The 23349-nt window shown below is 47.9% G+C and overlaps 1 long non-coding RNA gene across 1 annotated transcript in view; it reads right to left on the bottom strand.

Moving 5' to 3' along the window:
* Positions 1-18361: 18361 nt before the first annotated feature.
* Positions 18362-23349, bottom strand: part of LOC138513223 (uncharacterized) — a 132113-nt gene continuing 127125 nt past the window's right edge. Inside the window, exon 3 of the long non-coding RNA XR_011281732.1 lies at positions 18362-18434. This is a non-coding gene — a long non-coding RNA (uncharacterized lncRNA). The remainder of the gene's footprint in view (positions 18435-23349) is intronic.

Genomic DNA, 23349 nt, shown 5'->3' with positions numbered 1-23349 from the left:
TTTCCTCCTTCTGGAGTTGGACTGACTGGGGGTGCCCCTGCTTAGCGCCTCCGGGCCAACTGGGCCCCTCCTGGGGGCGGGATCACCCACGTAGTCTTGAATAGCGCCCTTAATGTCCTCTTCCGTTACCAGCGTTGTGCGTTGGCCTGAGTATTCAAAAGACAAGGAGAAAGGATATCCCCATCTATAACGAACGCCTTTCTCTTTCAGAAGTTGTGTCAGGGGGCGGCACATCCTTCGTTTAGCTAGAGTGTAAGCTGAGAGATCTTGAAAACTAGAGATTTGGGCGCAGTTATAAATTATCGCCCCTGCCTTCCTTGCAGCCTCCTGAACTTTGGCCTTGTCGGTGTACTAGTCGAAGCGAGCCAGGACCGTTCTGGTGCTCCCCGACCTTCCCCTAGTTCTGTGCACCCGATCGAACATGAGTTCCGTTGTCATTTCATCAGCGAACAAGAGGGTGATGATGTCTCTCACCACTCTGGTCAGCTCTCTCTCCGTTTCGCCCTCTGTTTCCGGAATCCCAAAAAAACCTTACATTGTTCCGTCTCTCCCTATTTTCATAGTCGTCCATTAGCCTGGCTCTCTCCTCGTCCCTCTTTTCCAGAGCCGGGAGCCGTGTACCGAGTTGAACCTCCAGGGATGTAGAGGACGATTGATAGTTTTCCACTTGTAGGACTCTGTCCTCGATTTTGTCTACTCTTTGGTCTAATTTCTCGAACTTCTGGGCGATATCGATCTCATTTCTCTAATCTCCTGGAGGATGGAGGCAAAGCCTCTTTCCATTGTCATTGCAGGTTGGCTAGCGGGTTCTGGGTGGGCCATGGTTCTGGAGAGAGGTGGAACCTCGGTAGCAACCTCTGTCTCTCGAAAGCGAAACGTTTGTAGGGTCTTCTTCCAGCTCATGGGGTGTTGCTGGTCTCCCACTCTGGGGTCTGCTGCGGTCCAGTGGTGTTTATGGGCGGCGGGTTATCCCCTGAAAGGGGTGAAGCAGCCCACCAGGCGGGCACTCGCCCTGCCAACCGGGGCCGGGGGCCTCTCACCAGGGTCGCTGGCCACCTGCAGGTTCAGGGTGGGCCGTGGGCCCGCTGAGGTCGAGGATGCCAAAAGCGCCCCCTAATTCGCAAAGAGCCCGTGGGGTCCTCCTTCAATCTGTGAGGGTGCACTGATCCCCAGCTGCGCGGTCTGTTTCGATTTGGTTGGCCCTTGTGGGTGTGTTACGCTATCCCGGGGATGTGCCGATATGCGTTGCTCGGGTGGGGCTTGCCGGATCTGGCCGTAACTCCCAAGAGGGATGGGATAGTCCCCCCAGGCGGGCTACTGGCGGGGGCCTCTCACCTGGGCCGTCGAGTTGCTGTCGCCCCCCAGGGTTAGTCCCCCCAGGGTCATCTGCTGCGTAGCGGGACCTCGCCCTGCCGTGTCCACGGAGCACTATCTTGGATCTGGGTGGGGTCCTTGCCGAGGCCGCTCACCCCTTGTGTGCCTCTGGGGTAGTCCTGTTTGCTGGGTAGCCCCGTGTGAGGTGGCAACGTCGGTAGTTTCGGCCCCCATGGGAGGGGGGCCGATCCGCCACTCACCCGAGGCGCTGCAGTGTTGCGGGGCTCCTCTCTTGGGCCTCCTCCGGCGGGGTCCAGACCCTGACGTTGTCTTCCTTTTTCCCGCGCAGCCGCACTGCGGGACTCGGGGCCGGGCTGGAGGGACGGCAGATCCTTCTGTTTGTGGTCGGGTGGGCGGGGGCCCTCGCTGGTCCCCCTCCGGGGAGCGTCTCTCCCCCAGCTCTCGCCTTTCACGCCTGGGACTGGGGGGGGGGGCCCGGACCGTCTCTGCAGCCTTCTCGATGCGGAGGCCCCCTCCGCATCTGGAGCCGCCGAGCGCGGCGTCTGTGGAGTCGCACACCTCCGCTCCCTGAACTCCGGTTCTGTGTGTGCCTCTCCTCCGGCGGGGTCCAGCCCCCGACGTTGTTTTCCTTTTTTCCCGCGCCGCCGCACTGCGGGACACGGGGCCGGGCCGGTGGGGCGGCCGATCACTCTGTTTGTGGACGGGTGGAGGGGGGACGCCGCTGGTCCCCCTCCGGGGAGTGTCTTTCCCCCAGCACTCGCCTTTCACCCCTGGGGCCGCTGGGGGCACGGACCGTCTCTGCAGCCTTCTCGGTGCGGAGGCCTCCTCCGCCTCTGGAGCCGCCGAGCGTGGCGTCTGTGGATTCACGCTCCTTCGCTCCCTGAACTCTGGTTCTGCTTGGAGTTGGGAGCCCGTTCCTTCAAGCGGGGGCGTCACGGGGGGTTTAGCCGCTCCTGCTTCACGTAATGTTCGCTCGGGGGGCTCTCGGGGGGGCTCAATCCCCGAAATAGGCCCAGCCTCGGCGGGAACACTGCAGTCAGGCAGCCATTGCCTGTGCGCAACCCTGGTGGCCTCCCAGATCAACCATTTCAGCTGGACATGTCCTACTAGATGGGAAATCCATAGGTAACCACCCTTTGGTATGCCATTTCTTAAAAGGAGTGAAAGTGTTGAAACCCCCAGGTTCAAATACACAGTTTTGTGGGATGTTAATCTAGTGTTCAATCTTTCCAATGCATGGCCTTCTAGAAAACTGGTAACTTTAAAACGATTGCCTGCCAAATTTACTATGCTCCCTTGCCTCATATCTTTCAGAAGATTTCAGATGTTTACCCTTTAGATGTTACTAAATGATCTTTTTCTCCATTTGGTGTGTGTTTTACCGTTTCCAGGTGTACAAAGTGTGGTTCTAGTACCATTAATTACTCTTCTTTTCTAGACCATGAGAAATGATGTGTTAAATGTTTGAAACAGTATCAAACAGCCACAACCGATCTCAGGGCCTATAATCAATCACAGCTATCCTTCAAGCCCGTTTCCTCGCCTATTCTGGCCAGATGGGTCAGATGGGTTATGTCTTTGGCCAGAATTGTTTCTTCCACATTTGGGGTCCATTCTTCCCAGGGGGCTCTGGCTTCTAAATCCATTTTAGCAGGTGGTTCCCACAAGATATTTTGAGATTGACTGATTGGTCTAGCGATCCCACCTTTAAGGTGTTCTATTTTAAACCTGCCTGGCACGCTTCACATACGGTGGTAAATGTGCTTTAAACGTACAACATCGTAGCCTCTGTGCATACATGACAACCCTCCCGATTTAGTTGGGAGACTCCTGATTTTTCTATGAAAAATATTGCTCTTTTTCACGTTCTCCCGTCTTAAATAATTCTAGCCCTAATACATTCCTATGGTAAAATGTATGCCTCCCGAGATCTCTGACAAAATCTCCCTCCCATGTCTGTCAGAGTGTTGGCATGTATGTCTCTGTCTTCAGCTGAAACAGTGATTCTCTTAATTAGCTGTGTACGAAAATCGTAATTTTAATAAAGATAACAGACATGTAGATTTTTCCACCAGTTACCCTCTCTTCTCAACCTGTTTGTAGGACTGCTTGTGAGACCGGGCAACTGCAAGATCTCGCGAGATTTTCGAGCGAGAGGCGTGGAAGGCTGCAGTGGGTGGCATCTGCATTGAAGGGGCTAGGAGCCACCGAGCAGCAGCAGCTCCTGGCGCTCCTCCTGCATGGGGAGTGATTTACCCATTACAGCTCAAAGGACTAGGATAAAACCCAGAGACTTGGACTCTACCTAGAGAGTATGCAAATGCACTTCCCTATTATCTTTGTTTATGCTGCCTTGGTTACTTACCAATAAACCTAAGTTACAACCTTACTGAGGGTCTGACCAGTTATTATACAACATAATCGGCAATGAGGAGCGGATGGAGACCCTGCGACACACCATGCAAGGCGCAATGCCACCCTTGCCGTTTCAGCAAACTCCAGGTTAGCCCACAATCCTGTGGCCCCAATAGGAACCGTTATTCACAACCTATGTAGACGCGTTGGGAGGCGCGGAGTACTCAGCTGCGAGGTGCAGGACAATGCTCCTAAATGCATTGGGAGTAGAAGGACAAAGAGTGTTTGCCAGTCTCACACCAGAAGTGGTGGCGGGAGAAGATGACGATGTATACAAGGAAGCCGTAAGGAGGATCATTAGACATTTCACCACTAAGGAAAAAAAAGTATTGCACAGAATCATATTCTATAGGCACAAACAAGAGGCAGCTAAACCATTGGATGACTAAGTCACGAAGCTACACGAGTTGACAGCCCTGTGCAACTTCGGGAACAATTCTGAAAGCGTGATCTGCGACATGTTGACAATACACACAAATAGCAGGAAGGGGCAGGACAAGATCATCATGGAGAAAGAGCTCCAGCTGGACAAAGCAGTTGAAATTGCGAGAGCCGTTGAAGAAACGGCGGGAAGGTGCAAAGAGTTTGCAGCTAACTCGGGCGCCACCGAAGTACAGGCCCTAACGTTTAGAGGCAAGAAAGATAAACAGTCAGCAGAACCCAGGCAAGGAAGATGGGGGAGGAAGGAACCCCTCAAATGTCACAGATGCACCAGCACAAAGCACTTGGCCAACAACAGGGAATGTCCTGCGAGTGACAAAGAATGCTCGGTCTGTAAAAGGATTGGGCATTTGGCCTTGGCATGCAGGTGGCGCAACAAGAAAGTGTAGTATCAAATATAGATTAACAAGGAAATCCGACCCCGTTAAAGCCAGATAATAAAGAGGCTGTCAGGATCGGTGGTTGGAAGGTATGGAATTACTGGCGGCGGCTTTAATTCTACTCTGAATAGCGCTCTAGTCCTCATCCAACATGGCGGACTATACTATATTTGCCGGCTCCTCCCCTTCTGCCGGCGCGTTGTATCTGTTTTCTCTCGCTACTACGCTTGCATTTCGGTGCCACTCTTGTGATTCTAGTGATTCTTGTGATTACTCTATTGTATCTAGAAAACCCCTCCCCGGGGTCTATTCTGTTTGGTATCTGTGATTTCACTTCTTTCTTTTCCTTCTGTTCGTTTGCCTACCTGTTTATCATCTTTACCCTCTGTCTGTTCGCCCTCGGTAACTATACTTTCTTTCTCAGATTGCATTTCTCAGCTTGCATTCACAGCTTGCATTCACGACTTGCATTCACGGCGTCTTGCCAAACAAACCAGCCGCTTGTAACACACGCAAAACGGCGGTGTTACTTCCTGTATGCGAACAGCTTTCGCGACTTTCATTTCAGTTTTCTTACTTACTCCTGGCGACCCTCTGTCTGTCCGCCTTCTGTAACTATACTTTCTTTCTTGGCTTGCATTTCACCGCTTGCATTCACGGCTTGCATTCAAGGCGTCTTGCCCAAACGAAACCAGCCGCTTGTATCACACGCAAGACGGCGGTGTTTACTTTCTGTATGCGAACAGCTTTCGCGACTTTCATTTCATGTTCTTACTTACTCCCAGCGATTTTCTTCGGTGTTAAGGGATCTTTGCTATATATATATAATACGTTTCCCTATATGTTTTGTTCGTTACATTCTTCTCTGTGAATTGAGCCATTCTCAGCTTACAGTACTACATTCAGTACTAGATTTGGTCTTTGGAAACAACTCTCACTTACTTTGGAACCAGGGTTTTTTCTGCCTTCCGGCTTTTTCCCTGGGGCGAGGCTGGCCCTCCTGGGGGCCTCCCTGGGCAGTTTCTCATCTCTGTCACGGTGGCCTCTGGAGGGGCCAGACCTTATTTACACGAAAGAAAAGGTCGGAAACTAAGGGATAACCATCCCAAGGAAAGGAAGAAGGACAGTAAGAAATCCGAAAAGGTACTTAAGAACCGTTCTTCTGAGGATTCAGGTGAGGAGAAGGGGGATTTTGAACCAGAACCTGACAGCATACAACGCCCGAATCACACTATGGCATCATTGGAGCAATACCAAGAGCTATTTGCGGCTATGCAGAATCTAACAGTTGAGGTTCAAGCCCTGAGAACGGAAAACGTTGCACTTCGACAACAGGTAGTGGTACGTCAGGAAGGTCATGGTGACTTACCCACTATGCCACTCTCTTTCGGCAAGTACAACGGGTACCCTGGAGGTCTAAAGGACTTTCTAGATGCTTGTAAAGTGTACTTTGCCTTCAGGACCCATGCATATGAAACGGCCAGATCAAGGGTCGGTTTCATCATCGCAAACCTTTCAGGAAACGCATTATCCTGGGTCACACCATTGGTCACTAATAATGACCCATCCCTAAATGATTATGACCGTTTCATAGAACTGTTCAAGGAAAGATTCGACAGACCGGAGGTCTTCTACTCCTCCTTGGAAGCCATTCTGGATGTTTATCAAGGTAACTCTGATCTTCAAACCTACGTTTCCCGCTTTCAGAGTTTAGCTGCTAAAACAGACTGGCCAGACTCGGCCCAACAGACCATTTTTAGACGAGGTCTTCACGACGAGATCAAGGACGAGCTTGCTAGAGTTGTCAGACCAGCATCCTTCAGAGAGTTGGTAACATTATCACTCCAGATCGAATTTCGCCTACAGGAAAGGCGACAAGAAAGAAGACGACCCAGAGGAACTCCGCTAACCATGAGGCTCCCATCCCCTTCTCCTCCAGCAAGACCCTCAGCCAGGACGGAAGAACCCATGCAGATAGGAGCCACTCGAGGTCCCCTGACTCCAGACGAACGAAGAAGACGACGGGACACAGGATTATGCATGTACTGTGGTTCTTCCAAACATTTACTGAGAGACTGCCCGGAGGTACCTCTTCGACGGAAGGGAAACTTCAGCCCCCGCTCTGCTGCAAGGGAAGTGTCGGGGGACTTGACAAATACCCTTGCAACAACTCAAGAACCTTAGACAACAAGGAAGAAAACAGCCTGATGATATTCAAGGTGAAACTGTGGCTGTCCGAGACTGCTCCCACGGAGGTATTAGCAATGTTGGATTGCGGAGCAGCAGGCAATTTTATGGACCTCAATTGGGCCACTGAACATCAGGTGGCTACCAGACTCAAGTCATCTCCCATTCCAGTAGAAGGTGTTGACGGCAGGCCATTATCCTCTGGACCCATCACCTCAGAGACTTTCCCACTGAAGATGGAGATGGGCCAACATAAAGAGATCTTAGTGTTTGATCAGATCAGGGCCGCCCATTTTCCGGTTGTGATAGGTATCCCATGGTTAAGAAGGCATAACCCGCACATTAACTGGACAGACAATAAGGTGAGCTTTGATTCTCTGTTTTGTAAAACCAACTGTATGGACTTTCCTACTACCCAAATCACCAAGGCCAGATTGGAAGAAGGAAGATCTACTCACAATTCCATGATCATTTCTTCTGTCCCTCTTCAATATCAGGCATTTTCCGAAGTATTTCTGGATACTATACCCAAGATACTACCTCCTCATAGGGCAGAGGACTGCAGCATCGACTTGATACCTGAAGCCATAGTTCCCTTTGGTCGCATGTATCCATTATCGCTTCTGGAACGCAATTCTCTTAGAGAATATCTAAATGCAAATCTACAGAACGGACTTATCCGTGAATCTAGGTCTTCTTGTGGGGCTTCTTTATTCTTTATCCCTAAGAAAGATTCAGTAGAGTTACGTCCTTGTATCGACTATCGAGGATTGAATAAGGTTACCATCCGTGACAGATATCCCATGCCACTTATAAGGGATATATTAGAAGCGGTACAAGGAGCGGTATATTTCACTAAGCTCGACCTAAGAGGTGCCTATCACCTTCTGCGGATAAGACAAGGAGACGAGTGGAAGACGGCATTCCGCACCCCATTTGGTCTATATGAATATAGGGTCATGCCGTTCGGACTGGTAAACGCTCCAGCAATATTCCAAAGATACATGGATAAGGTGTTTTCAGATATGTTGTTCATAACAGTAGTGGTTTATCTTGATGACATCTTGATATTTTCCAAGACACTTTCAGAACACAGAAGACTTGTTGTACAGGTTTTGCAACGCCTTAAGTCCCATCAGTTGCTTGTCAAACCAGAAAAGTGCAAGTTTGAAGCTACGTCAGTATCCTATTTGGGATTTATCCTAACTAAGGAGGGCATAGAGATGGACCCAATCAAGATCGAGGCTATCCGGAGCTGGAAGGAACCTACTAATATAAGGGAGCTACAGAGTTTCCTGGGTTTAGCTAACTTTTATCGGAGATTTATATCCAATTTCTCTAAAACGGTGCTTCCACTAACTACTCTGTTAAAGAAGGGTGTAAAGTTCATCTTTGATGAGGATCCCAGAAGAGCCTTTATGACACTCAAGGAATGCTTTTCTAAGGCACCCATACTGATCCAACCAGATCAAACTAAACCATTCATTATGGAAACGGATGCCTCCATTGGTGCAGTAGGGGCTATCCTACTACAGAAGTCTGAGGACGAGGTGGAACATCCAGTGGCCTATTTTTCAAGGACTCTTACTGCTAGTGAGCGTAACTATTCAGTACTGGAAAGGGAACTTTTGGCAATCAAGTTAGCCTGTCAGGAGTGGCGCCATCTGTTGCAAGGGGCCGCTCACAGCTTTGACATCAGAACGGACCATCGTAATCTTCGGGTTTTACAACAAATGGAATGCACCAATGCACGCCATGCCAGGTGGGCCTATTTCTTCCTGCAATATGATTTTAATATCACCTACATTCCGGGCACAGAAAATTCGAAGGCGGATGCCCTGTCTCGTAGTTTGGGGGAAGGCTCTGGAATCTACAGGGGACACGAATTGGTCTTCCCAGGGCTTAAGATTGTTGCGTCCACTCTATCCTTTCTTCGAGATTTGATACCTCAATATCAAACAGGCTCTGATCCTCCATCCTCTATCATCCAAGGCAAGGATGGGTTATATTATCATGATGAGGCTTTGTTCATTCCTACCAAGAAACTTCAGACTCTAGTCTTGTCCTGGTGCCACGATTCCCCTTTAACAGGACACCCAGGAGTCAGGAAGACTTATGACTTGCTACGCAGGGGTTTTTGGTGGCCTACCCTACGGAACGATGTTTGCCAATATGTTTCCACATGTTCGGTTTGTGCCGCTAACAAACATCGAACTGGAAGACCGCTAGGTCTACTTCAGCAGGACTCCTTACCTAAACGTCCCTGGGAACATATTTCCACTGATTTTATTGTGGATCTCCCTCCTTCGGGTGATATGTCTGTGATCATGGTAACGGTTGATACTTTCAGTAAGTTAGCTCACTTCTCCGCCTTCAAGCATGTTCCATCAGCCTCAGAGACAGCAGCCGTATTCCTTCGGGATATAGTCCGCTTACATGGGTTGCCTCGGACTGTGGTTTCAGATCGGGGACCTCAATTTACTTCGAAATTTTGGGCATCTCTTTGCCAGGCACTAGGAATTCACAGGGCTCTCTCATCGGGTTACCATCCTCAGAGTAACGGACAGACCGAGAGGTTGAATGCCAGTCTGGAACAATATCTGAGATGCTTTTGTAGTCCACAGCAGGAAGGATGGTATCGCTTCCTTCCACAAGCAGAGTTTGCCTACAACAATGCAGTTCATACGTCCATCCAGATGAGTCCTTTTTTTTGTACCTACGGGTATAATCCCCAACATCTGCCCTGGCTCAGTACCCCTTCCACTAAGATTCCTGCTGTGGACGGGGTTCTGAAGAACTTACATGAGGTACATGAACTTGCACAAAAGGCACACCTGGCCAGCCAACAGGCTCAAAAGAGATGGGCAGACAAGAATAGAAGCCCCAACCCTACGTGGCAGGTGGGCCAATTGGTCTGGTTGTCTACCCGTTTCCTGCCCAGGTGGGTTCATTCTGGTAAATTCTCCCCCAGGTTCCTCGGACCTTTTCCCATTGTGCAACGGATTAATCCGGTTGCCTTTAAGATCAAACTCCCTGATTATCTCAAGAGGGTACATCCGGTCTTCCATGTCTCCTTACTCAAGGAGTACAAGGAAGATCCTTTCCAAAGACCAGTCCGCAAGGTACGTACACAAGTGAAACCAACACCTGAAGAATATGAAGTGGCTTATTTAGTTGATTCCCGGTACCACCGGGGTAGGTTGCAATACCTAGTGCATTGGAAAGGTTATCCGTTGGATGAGAGATCCTGGGAACCAGTGAGTCATATAAAGGCACCCCGATTGGTTCGGAGATTTCACCACTTCCACCCGGGCAAACCGGGGGGTCCCCGGAGGAGAAGGGGGTATACTGTCAGGATCGGTGGTTGGAAGGTATGGAATTACTGGCGGCGGCTTTAATTCTACTCTGAATAGCGCTCTAGTCCTCATCCAACATGGCGGACTATACTATATTTGCCGGCTCCTCCCCTTCTGCCGGCGCGTTGTATCTGTTTTCTCTCGCTACTACGCTTGCATTTCGGTGCCACTCTTGTGATTCTAGTGATTCTTGTGATTACTCTATTGTATCTAGAAAACCCCTCCCCGGGGTCTATTCTGTTTGGTATCTGTGATTTCACTTCTTTCTTTTCCTTCTGTTCGTTTGCCTACCTGTTTATCATCTTTACCCTCTGTCTGTTCGCCCTCGGTAACTATACTTTCTTTCTCAGATTGCATTTCTCAGCTTGCATTCACAGCTTGCATTCACGACTTGCATTCACGGCGTCTTGCCAAACAAACCAGCCGCTTGTAACACACGCAAAACGGCGGTGTTACTTCCTGTATGCGAACAGCTTTCGCGACTTTCATTTCAGTTTTCTTACTTACTCCTGGCGACCCTCTGTCTGTCCGCCTTCTGTAACTATACTTTCTTTCTTGGCTTGCATTTCACCGCTTGCATTCACGGCTTGCATTCAAGGCGTCTTGCCCAAACGAAACCAGCCGCTTGTATCACACGCAAGACGGCGGTGTTTACTTTCTGTATGCGAACAGCTTTCGCGACTTTCATTTCATGTTCTTACTTACTCCCAGCGATTTTCTTCGGTGTTAAGGGATCTTTGCTATATATATATAATACGTTTCCCTATATGTTTTGTTCGTTACATTCTTCTCTGTGAATTGAGCCATTCTCAGCTTACAGTACTACATTCAGTACTAGATTTGGTCTTTGGAAACAACTCTCACTTACTTTGGAACCAGGGTTTTTTCTGCCTTCCGGCTTTTTCCCTGGGGCGAGGCTGGCCCTCCTGGGGGCCTCCCTGGGCAGTTTCTCATCTCTGTCACGGTGGCCTCTGGAGGGGCCAGACCTTATTTACACGAAAGAAAAGGTCGGAAACTAAGGGATAACCATCCCAAGGAAAGGAAGAAGGACAGTAAGAAATCCGAAAAGGTACTTAAGAACCGTTCTTCTGAGGATTCAGGTGAGGAGAAGGGGGATTTTGAACCAGAACCTGACAGAGGCAGGCGATAAAGGGGACTTAACAGACACAACAAATGAAGTTACCATTGAAGTTTGCAGCAAACACTTAGCCGATGGTGCCAAGGAATAATATAAGATATAACTACAGATAAGATCCGGAGCAAGATCAACCCGCTCATGCAGGTGTCATTGGAGGAAACGGCTATTTAAAAGTCCACCTCAACTCATAGATACCGCCCCTACAGACCAACCCAGTTCTAAGATCACCAGCTTGATTGTAGATAAGCAAGGGGAGGACCAATTGAAACCCCGTAATAGAACAGTGACTACAACTATATCTCCTGAAGAATGTTCACCACTTGTAGATTCTGAACAGAAACATGTTGAGAAAAGCTTTTTATAAGCACATATAAGGGTTAGACCATAAAGGCATATTTATAAAAACCTTCAAAGTAATTAGCGGTAGACTCCACAGAGGAATATTTGGGCACACATTATTTTTATAATAGTTTATATGACAATTTGGATGCATTAATTGATGTTTTAAATTGTGTTTTAACACTATGTCTTCTTAATGAAAAATGATGTATTTTTCATAATTATTGTATGTATCTTTGACCTGTCAGATTTCTATCTACCTCTATGTTTGATACTACACATTCACATCTGGAAAGAGGTAGGAACTACACTAGTTGGAAGCTAGTGTGATTCGGGATTCCCCCAAACATTTAGAACAACAAGAAAGTGAACACTGTAAAGGCGGAAGAAGGCGAGGAAGGGTACACTTTGTCCGAAGAGGAAGGAAGGCCCAACGTCATAATAGTCATACTGTTGTACGAGAGCCAGGAGAGAAAACCCCACTGTACCATCAGAGTGGAAGGGATGGAAACAAACATCATGGCCGACACAGACTCCAACTTAACAATACTGCCCATACACACATATAAAGAAATGATGGGCACCGACAAAGTAGAAATATGCAGTACCAAACACAAACTCACTGTGTTTGGAGGCGCCATAATAAGTTTACTGGGTTACCTTAATAGCATCATTGAGTTCAAAGGAAAAGAGACAAGGACCAGAGTGTATTTGTCCAGGGAAGGCCCGGCGGTCCTGGGGTGGGACGATCAAGCCAGACTGAAGATTAAGATGGATCCCAGCACGGAGGACCAAGTATTGGCAATCAATGCAGGAGGAGTGCCGGTGTCGAAAGAATATTTCCCCAAACTATTTTCGGAAGGGCCGGGCAGAATCAAGAAGTATGTGCATAAAATAATGCTCAAATCAAATGCAGTCCCTGTGATGCACAAAGTACATCCTGTGCCGGCGACGGCTAGAAACATACTCAAAAAGAAGTTGGAAAAGATGGCGAAAGAAGGCACCATTGAAGAAGTGGAAGTGTCAGAGTGGCTAAGCCATGTGGTGTTAATAAAAAAACAGAACTCTGAGGACGTGAGAGTTTAAATAGACCCCTGCAGCCTAAACTTAGAGGTCATCACGGACAGCTATCCCCTATCCAGCATCAACAAACTTATCCTGATGATGAAGGAGGCCAAAGTATTCTCCAAGCCATATATGAGGGATGCCTATCACCAGATACACTTGCTTAAGGAATCTAGGCCCCACACTGTGTTCATCACCCCGTTCAGCACATATCAGTTTACCAAGATGCCGTTCTGCCTATCATCAGCGGCCTCTGCCTTTCAATAGATGAGGGATTCACTGCTGCGGGACGTAGGTAAGGTCTCGTACTTTCAAGACAGAATATTGGTCTACACCGAAGATGAGCACACGCACAACATTATACTATAAAAAGGTCCTCAACAAACGACAGGAAGTCGGTGTCAAGCTCAGGTACGACAAGTGCGTGTTGAGGTCCAGGGAAGTCGAATACCTCAGATACAAGATATTCAGTCAAGGGATCAGTCTCAAGCAGAACCTGGTGCAGGCGATTGTAAAGGTCCCTGAACCTGAAAACAAGGACAAGCTAAAATCATTTTTGGGGCTAGCTGAGTAGTATGCCAAGTTCATTCACAGCTTTTCCTAAGTCAACTCGCCGTTGAGAGCCCTACTCAGAAAAGGGGCACAGTTTACATGGTCCCAGGCGCAGAAGAAGGCAGTCGAAATCCTTAAGGAGAGGATTGTGAAAGCACCAGGCTTACAGCCGTTCAATCCTGATTGGGATACCATCATCACTACCGACACCAGTGTGTACGTGTTGGGGGCGGTGATGACGCAGAAGAGAGGAGATACAGAAGACGTGGTGGCATTTGCATCCAAGGCGTTATCCAAAGCCAAAAGAAATGACTCCACAGTGGAAAAGGAGATGTTAGCATGCGCATGGGAAGTGGAGTACTTCAGAACTTACATTTGGGGTACAAAATTCAAACTTGTCAGCGACCACAAACCATTGATCGACATGCTAAGACCCAGATGGACCAAAACGTCCACGCAGAGGCTAGCGCGCATCGCAGCACGGCTTCAAGAGTACACTTTTGACATAGTGCACATAGCACGGTGGAAGAACTCCCAAGTGGACTGCCTGTCCAGGCTACCAAGAAACAGTGAGAATGCAACCATGTTCTTAGAAGATGAATGCGTGGTAGCATCCATTCAGGATTTGAGAAGTGCTGAATTCCTGGAAATGAGCGAGGGTCACTGAAACGAGGAAGCATGCAAAGACCCAGCAATGGTGAGACTCAGAGAATGGGCCAGGGAAGGTTGGCAGCAGGAAAGAACCATCCCAGAAGTCATGAGACCGTACTGGAAAGTAGCGGAAGAGATATTTGAGGCAGAAGATCTGATCATCAAGGGCGACCAGGTGATTCCACTAGTGGACATGAGAAAAGTTATCCTGTGTAGGGTGCACTCAGGACATTTAGGCAACACCATGATATGATGTTGAGTGAGAGAAGCCTATTGGTGGCCGGCCATGGATCGGGACATCCGCATGATGATGGACAGATTTCACAAGTGCTTAAACAGTAACAAAAGATTAAAGGCGAGACAGGCAACACTCATACCCACAGACGTCCTAGAAGGAGTGTGGCATAAAGTTGGACTAGACTTCATCGGCCCCCTGGAGGCAATGCCGGCAGAGCACCGATATGGAATAGTAATGGTAGACTATTTCTCAAAAGGGGTGGAACCCGAATTTGTGTCAAATATCACCACGTCAACAGTCATAGACGTACGGACTAATGTGTTACAGAGAGATGGGCTACCCAAAGACCTTGTCACAGACAAGGGCGTCCAACTCGTCTCACGTGAAATGGAGACTTTCTTGAAAAAGAACAACATAAGACAAATAAAAGCAGCACTGTACCACCCCCAGGCCAATGGGCTGATGGAAAGAGTGAACCGGTTCATCAAGGGAGCGATAAAGCTGGCCCTGGCATTCTGAATGGACCCCCTCAAGACGGTCAAAGAAGCCATAGCAGCTCAAAGATTCACCCCGAATGCTGTCACCCAATTGTCATCCTTTCACAAGCTGAGGAGCAGCAGGGCAGCGTCCACGGTACCACCATGATTGGCTAGCCGGAGGGCAGATGAAGAAGTGAACATGGAGGACGTGGTTTGGACGATAAAGAACAGCAAGGCCCAAATGAAGAAATTGTAGGATGGGTGCAGATCGACCCAAAGTCGCCGTCAGAGAAGGTAACTGGATCAAGATCTGCCTACCACTCTAAGATCATGCAACGGGATACAGATTCAGCAAACCCATCAAAGTGGTGCACAGAGGCATTAATATTCACATCATTCTTGACATCATAAAATCATTATGCACAGAGTATATGTACAATAATAAAACCAATGTTGACTTGTGTAAACCCAAAACTTAACTTAATATCGCACACCCATACACACACATCCTTGACAATATTCTGGCAAACTAGTGCTTATTCTAGCCTCTACCATTCTCCTGTTAAATGCAGATCTTAGGAAATGTGAGACTGCTAACACTGATACAGGTTGGATGCAACATTTCAGAGCTTGGATAGCTGACAGGATTGAGAGCTGGGATGGGCTGGGTGGCTAGAAGTTGAAACATTTGTTGCATTACCAAAGGGAGATATGTAGGACTGCTCACAATTGAAGGGGATAGGAGCCACCGAGCAGCAGCAGCTCCTGACGTTCCTCCTGCATGGGGAGTGATTTACCCATTACAGCCCAAAGGACTAGGATAAGGCTCAGAGACTTGGACTCTACCTACAGAGTATGCAACCGCACTTCCCTATTATTATTATTTTTTAAAATATATTTTATTGATTTTTACAACACACAAAGCATAAACTTCACACCCAACATTTCCAATTACAAGCTTTTTAGTATATATTTGCATATTCTTCAATCCTATCTCCCTCCCTCCCCTCCCCACACTATAACTCAAGCTTACACTGTGGTTCCAGGGGTATCCTTATCCCTGAGCTTAATCCCCTGCGCTGTCGTCGAACGTTTCTTGTTCACTGGAGTTAGTCTGGGATACTCCCGACAATGTGGCCACCGTTTGTCTCCTTGCTTCAGGGGTTCCACCTCCTCCTCCTCCCCTCTACTGGCTGCCTTGTACCATGCCACTGTCTCGGCATTCGCCCACTTCAGAAGATCATTCCACCACAACTCCATTTCCAGCCCATGGCTATTCTCTTTTTGGCCAAAATGTAGGCCAGGTCTCTAAGTTTACAAATATGTTTAACATAGCTCTCAACTCACACACTTTTGGCGGGTGTCACCATGCCTTGTAAAGAGCTGACCCACCCGCCAAGCCTCCTGCACGACCATTCATTTCAATGGGCTCTCACCCGCCAAAAACAAAATCGGGTGTTTTCACCCGCCTTTGCGAGACAAATGGTTGAGAGCTATGGTTTTAGGTTACGTGGTCTGATGAATCCCCCCAGCATGCATGCCATACGGATTCAAACTCCATCCTGATCCTCTTCTCAGATAATCTCATCCTGATTTCCTCCCAGAATTTCCCCACCTCCGGGCACGCCCAGAACATGTGAATCATCCCAGCGTTCACCTCTCCATATTTGGGGCATTTTTGTGGTACTCCCTTCCCGAATCAGGCGATCCTTTGGGGGGTCATGTATGCCCTGTGGGTGACATGCAACTGGATCTGTTGCAGCCTTGGATTCCTAGACACCTTTTTGTGATATCTCTGAGCCCTCTCCCACTGCCCGTCCAGCATGGGCTCTCCCGCTTCCTCCTCTCAGTCCCATCTAAATTGGAGCAACTCCCTTCCCACTCTGGACATCACCAGCTCATAAATTCGGGATATTTTGTGCCCTCCCTCCGAGATATCATACATCGATTCTATGGCGGTGTCAGGTTGTTCTGCTAATGCTATTTCGGACCAGGTTTCCTTCACCTGTTTCATTATTCTGGTCTATGTAACATACATGCCAACATTCAGACGCAGCTGGGAGGGAGATTTCCAAAGGGAAATCGGGAGACCCACATTTCCCCATAGGAATGCATTGGAGCTGCAGCTATTTCAGGCGGGAGACAATGAAAAATAGCCAGATTTTTCGCTGAAAAATCAGGAGTCTCCCGCCTAAATCGGGAGGGTTGGCATTTATGATGTAATATATTGCCCCGCGTGCACCCCAGTTCATCCACTATCGCATAGCTCTCAACTCACCCGCTTTTGGCGGGTGTCACCCGCCTTGCAAAGGGCTGACTCACCCGCCAAGCCTCCTGCACGCCCATTCATTCCAATGGGCGTCTCACCCGCCAAAAACAAAATCGGGTCATTTCACCCGCCTTTGCGAGACAAATGGTTGAGAGCTATGCTATCGTTTGGAAGTCCAGTGCCCACCTCTCACCCGCACTTCCCTATTATATTTGTTTTTGCTGCCTTGGTTACTTACCAATAAACCTAAGTTACAACCTTACTGAGGGTTTGACCAGTTGTGACGGAGTGAGGCTATAAAGAATAAATGGGTCGTAATGTACATAGACCTTAGTCATTCAGGAAGACCAGGAAGTCAATGATGTAGGGACTTTCCTCTAATGTACATTCTGTTGGGTTGCCTAGGAGACGGCTGGTGAGGAGAGGAATGCGGAGGAGGAGGTGTTGACGTGGGCGTACTGAAGGAAGAACGACGGTTGAAAGGTGGCCGACGAAATGCAGGAGAGAGAAGAGATGGAGAACGAAAAGTATAAATGAAATTGCCGAGGCGATTCTTAGTGAGCGGCACAGACGTTGCTTTGAGGCATTAAAAGCCAGCTGACATCGGAAGGTGAAATTGACGAAGCGATTCTCCGCGGCTGCAGAGACGTAGCTTCGCGACTTTCAGAATTGGCAGACGAGGAATGGTGAAATTGACGAGGGGAATCACTACGAGCCGAGCCAAAGTAGCTGCAGACTGCCGAGTATCCGACTCCCCAGTGCGACGATACAAAGCCGCCGGAGGTGAGAGAAAGAGAGAGAGTGGGGAGAGAGAGAGAGAAGGGGCTGAGTGTTCGGCGTGAAGGAAAGCGAGGGATCGAGCGTCTGTTGCCGCAGGATAGCAGTTAACGTTAGCGCCGTTGCGCATTTAATGAAGATCTCAAGGATGTCGAGCGAGATCTTCAGGACAGTTCGAATTTAAGGAATAAGCGCAGTTGCGCCAGCATTAAATTTCAAAGGGATAAAGAGACCGTACGCCAGAGAAGGGGAGATTCAAAGTGAACGAAGGGTTGCACCAGCCTTAATGAACATTACGCCAGAGAAGGCGAAGTCAAACAGGGCCAAGTAAAGTTCGAGAGAGTTACTATTAAGAAAGAGAGGAGAATGGAGAACGCTATAAGAGGCGATAACGTTTATACATGAAGACCAAAGTTTGAAAGTAAAAGTAATGAAAGAGCTACTCTCAAACTGTTCCGCTTCAGGGGATAGAACCGGAAGTTTCCAGTAAAAGAACACAAGTAACGTGACAATACATAAACCCTTATCACCGGCAATAACCAAGAGACCTAGGTTCACTGGAGTCTTGGAACCACAAGAGAGAGTCAAGAAAGGGAACGGGGGAAGTGTTATAGTCCGTTAATTGAGAGAAGGCATTAAGAAACACTAAGCAAAGAAATGAAGGAAAAGAGACATTAAGTCATAGTCTTCACGAGCTCAAAAAAAAAAAAAGTTGGAGACATACAACCTCAAACTCTTACCTGTCTTTAAAGTGGTCACCTGTTCCTGCTGAAGTGCATCCAGTGCAAGAAAAGACGTATCCTTTTTCCAATCTATAAAACAGAAAAAGAAAGTATTAATAAAAAATTAAAAGAAAGGATTACCGTTGTAATCCACAACCTACGTATTGGCTCAGAGTCTCATTCATGCTTTTAAAACAATAGTGTGACAAGTGGTGTCAGAAGTGGGATACTGAGAACGTCATGGAGGACCTCATTAAGACCCTTTCCGAGGGACAACAGATGCTACAACAGGCCATACAGATGCAGAATCAGCAAGCACAAGCAGATAGATTAGCGTTTCAACAGGCATTACAAATGCAGCAAGCGCAGTTGTTGGAAGTCACCAGTATCAGGAATAATCCACAAGTCCCGACTTCAGTACTACAAAAATATTCAGTAGGAGAAGACCCAGCCCATTTCTTCGTGAACTTCGAGAGAGTCGCTCGTAATGCCCAATGGCCTACCGAGAGATGGTGCCACTACATCGCACCATTGATGACCGGTGAGATGCAATCAGCTTATCAGACCGCAAATCCCACGGGAGATACCACATATGGAGACATGAAAAAGGTGGTCCTAGAACGGATGGGACACGATGAGGAGACCTATCGTATCAAGTTCAGAGAGGTCAAACTGGGAGGGGAGGAGACTCCAAGGCAGTTATTCTACCGGGTGAAGGAACTGGCCGAGAAGTGGTTGCAACCCACTGTGTCTTCACAGGCTGAGATATTGGAAAAGGTCATAATGGAACAATTCGTAGAAGGGCTACCCGGCCCAATACAACGATGGGTCAAACAACACCATAGATTGACGTTGTTGGAGGCAGTGGAAGTAGCAGCAGCATATCAAAAGGCGGGACAGGGCCGGATGTTATCCTACCCAGCAAGCTCTAAACCACACGTCATGATGAATAAACCCACACCACAATCCAGATGGCCTCATTCCATGTTGAGAAAACCCGAAGGGGAGAACCTCAGGATCAGACCTAGCAGTGAGGGACCCTCAAATTATCGTGCCCCGACAACGTCTATTCGAGGCCCACAATGCTTTGATTGTGGAGAATGGGGACACCTCGCCAGATTCTGTCCAAGGAAACCAAAACCAGAGCCAATGGACGTGAGTATACTTGAAACTATGAAAGAGAGAGACTACCCAGAGACTTTACACGGAAGACAGACTCCCTACTTGTATACCTGTGAGGCGGAGGTCGACGGGAAGCCTACCACGGCTCTGGTTGATTCGGGGAGTCTGCAGACAGCGGTGACATCAGATCTGGTAGGTGATAGTCCTCATTCAGCAGGGGAAATTCCTATTAGATGTGTACATGGGGATATAAAAGCTTACCCTGCAAGAAAGATACAAATCAAGGTGGGTGGAGAAACAGTCGGAGTGAAAGCAGCAGTATTACCCAGTCTACCGAAGCCCTTACTGATTGGCTCCGATCTACCCAAATTCTCTAAACTAATTCATGAGATTGAGAAGAGCTGGTGGGAAATGGCCCCTTTTCATGGAGAGGAAATAACCTCCCCTTACCCCAAACCTCAGAAGAGCCGGAAACTAAAACGGAAGATGAAGGATGAGTGGAGAACTAGGAATGTGTGCCCAGTATCCGTAGATTGGAGGTTGGATGAGGAGGGCGATACTTTCAAGACCGCTCAGGACCTAGATCCATTACTCCAATATGCCCGAGACCGTGCTAAAGAGGTTTCACATGGAGAAGGTCCTCATTTCATAAAGGAAAAAGGGCTACTGTATAGAGTGAGTCAATCTAGGAGTGGAGATGTGCTGAAACAGTTGTTGGTACCCAGCAAATATTATACCACGGTTCTAGAAGTCGCTCATTTACAGGTCGGGGAGGGACATCTAGGAACTGAAAAGACCTCGAAGAAGATTTTGGATAGATTCTACTGGCCCGGAATATACCAGCAGGTGGCTCGATTTTGTCAGGCATGCGAGGAGTGTCAAAAGAAAAATAGAGCGAACGTCAAGAAAGCACCTTTGCAACCAATGCCGTTGGTACTTGAACCCTTCAGCCGGATAGGAATTGATGTTGTCGGACCCATGGAGCCGACCCGAAGAGGTCATAAATATATACTTGTTATTGTAGACTATGCTACAAGATATCCGGAAGCTTTTCCCCTAAAGGCAACAAATACGCAACAAATATGTGATGTCCTAGTTCCCTTCATTGGCCGAGTGGGAATTCCTAGAGAGATTGTCACGGACCGCGGAACCAACTTCATGTCCAACGTTCTGAAGCAAGTCTGTGAAACCCTAAAAATTGATCATCTAAAAACAGCAGTATATCACCCACAGACCGATGGTTTGGTAGAACGCTATAACCAAACAATCAAACAAATGTTACGGAAGACTACTTCGCCCGAGAGCAAAGACTGGGACAGGATGTTACCCTGGATATTGATGTCCCTGAGGAACACCCCCCAGTCGTCAACAGGCTTTTCACCCTTCGAACTGTTGTTCGGGAGACCGGTAAGGACTCTATTAGATGTGTTGAAGGAAAACTGGGAAGAGCAATTGGAGGATGAGGTATCTTTGACTGAATATGCCTCCCAATTACGGGAGAGAATAGAGAGACTACAAGCTATAGCTAGCAATAACCTGCTCCAAGCTCAGATAAACCAAGAACGGTATTACAATCAAAAGGCACAGCTACGTACCTTTAAAACAGGAGATCAGGTCTTGGTACTACTACCCACTTCGGACAATAAGATGTTGGCTACTTGGAAGGGACCTTTTGAGATTCAGGAAGTATTAGGACCATTAACCTATAAAGTGAAACAACCTGGCTCTAGACTGTCGTGTCAAACATATCATGTCAATTTACTAAAAAAATGGATACCACCGATTCAACCTATAGCTATGATTTCTAGTGAACCCGCATCGGAAGAACATTTTCCCCAGCTTAAAGAAAGAATAGGAGTTGAAAGTTTGAATATCAATCCTGAATTGAAACTTACCGAAAAGACGGAACTGTACCAGCTCTTGCAAGAGTTTGCTGAAATCTTTTCTTCTCTACCAGGGAGAACTAATCTAACTTGTCATCACATAACCACCAAACCCGGCTCTGTGGTTCGTCTCCGGCCCTACCGAATTCCTGAGGCAAAGATACAGGCTATCAACCAAGAAGTGAAAGAAATGTTAGATTTAGGGATCATTGAACCATCATACAGTGACTGGAGCTCCCCGGTGGTCTTAGTTCCAAAGGCGGACGGCACCGTAAGATTTTGTATGGATTTCCGGAAGGTAAACGAAGTTTCTAAATTTGATGCCTACCCCATGCCACGAATAGAGGACCTATTGAATAACCTGGGAAAGGCCAAGTTTCTCACTACCATTGACCTAACCAAAGGTTATTGGCAGATTCCTTTGTTACCATCGGACAAAGAAAAGACGGCATTTGCAACACCTACCGGATTATATCAATTCACAGTACTACCCTTTGGTTTACATGGGGCTCCGGCAACATTTCAGAGGCTGATGAACCATCTGGTAAAGGGGCATGAAAATTATGTCGGAGCCTATCTAGATGACATCATCATTTACAGCCAGAGCTGGGGGGAGCATCTAACCCATCTACGGAAGATGTTTGAGACTCTGAGGGGGGCCGGATTGCACATAAACCCCAAAAAGACTCATGTGGCAACCTTTCATACGAAATATCTGGGGTATTATGTGGGTCAAGGGATGATAAAGCCACAAGAGGAGAAAGTGAAGGCAATAAAGCAATTAAAATTCCCTGAAACACCGAAGCAAGTAAGGGCCTTTCTGGGGTTTGTGGGGTACTACCGAAGGTTTATTCCGCACTTTTCCACGTTGGCTTCTCCTTTAACGGACCTATTGAAAAAACCCACTGTGAATAGAAAAGCTTGGAAAACGGATGAAACCGTGAGGGCCTTCGATGGCTTAAAGGAAGCTCTAACTAAACAGGCGGTCTTACACTGTCCTAATTTTAGTACACCATTTGTTCTAGAAACGGATGCTTCAGGTACAGGATTGGGGGCCGTACTTTACCAGAATGAAGAGGGGAAAGAAAGACCTGTCCTATTCATAAGCAGGAAATTACTACCTCATGAACTAAGCTACCCTACCATCGAGAAGGAATGTCTGGCAGTCAAGTGGGCCATTGAATCACTTAGGTATTACCTACTTGGTCGAGAGTTTACACTGGTAACTGACCATGCACCGTTAGTTTGGTTATCCCGAAACAAAGACTCGAACCAAAGAGTGTTGAGGTGGTTCCTTTCCCTTCAGCCCTTCTCATTTAAAACTGTTCACCAACCAGGGAAGATGCTTTCACGGGCTGATTTCTTGTCCAGAGCAGAAACCCTTCCCGAGCGTAAGGGCTTAGTAGAGGGGGTGTGACGGAGTGAGGCTATAAAGAATAAATGGGTCGTAATGTACATAGACCTTAGTCATTCAGGAAGACCAGGAAGTCAATGATGTAGGGACTTTCCTCTAATGTACATTCTGTTGGGTTGCCTAGGAGACGGCTGGTGAGGAGAGGAATGCGGAGGAGGAGGTGTTGACGTGGGCGTACTGAAGGAAGAACGACGGTTGAAAGGTGGCCGACGAAATGCAGGAGAGAGAAGAGATGGAGAACGAAAAGTATAAATGAAATTGCCGAGGCGATTCTTAGTGAGCGGCACAGACGTTGCTTTGAGGCATTAAAAGCCAGCTGACATCGGAAGGTGAAATTGACGAAGCGATTCTCCGCGGCTGCAGAGACGTAGCTTCGCGACTTTCAGAATTGGCAGACGAGGAATGGTGAAATTGACGAGGGGAATCACTACGAGCCGAGCCAAAGTAGCTGCAGACTGCCGAGTATCCGACTCCCCAGTGCGACGATACAAAGCCGCCGGAGGTGAGAGAAAGAGAGAGAGTGGGGAGAGAGAGAGAGAAGGGGCTGAGTGTTCGGCGTGAAGGAAAGCGAGGGATCGAGCGTCTG

The sequence above is a fragment of the Ambystoma mexicanum genome, chromosome 12 (assembly GCF_040938575.1).
Source record: "Ambystoma mexicanum isolate Mex_15411 chromosome 12, UKY_AmexF1_1, whole genome shotgun sequence".
In the NCBI taxonomy this organism is placed as follows: Eukaryota; Metazoa; Chordata; class Amphibia; order Caudata; family Ambystomatidae; genus Ambystoma; species Ambystoma mexicanum.
The sequence above is the reverse complement of the archived record's forward strand: the minus strand, read 5'-3'. Positions and strand labels throughout refer to the sequence as shown.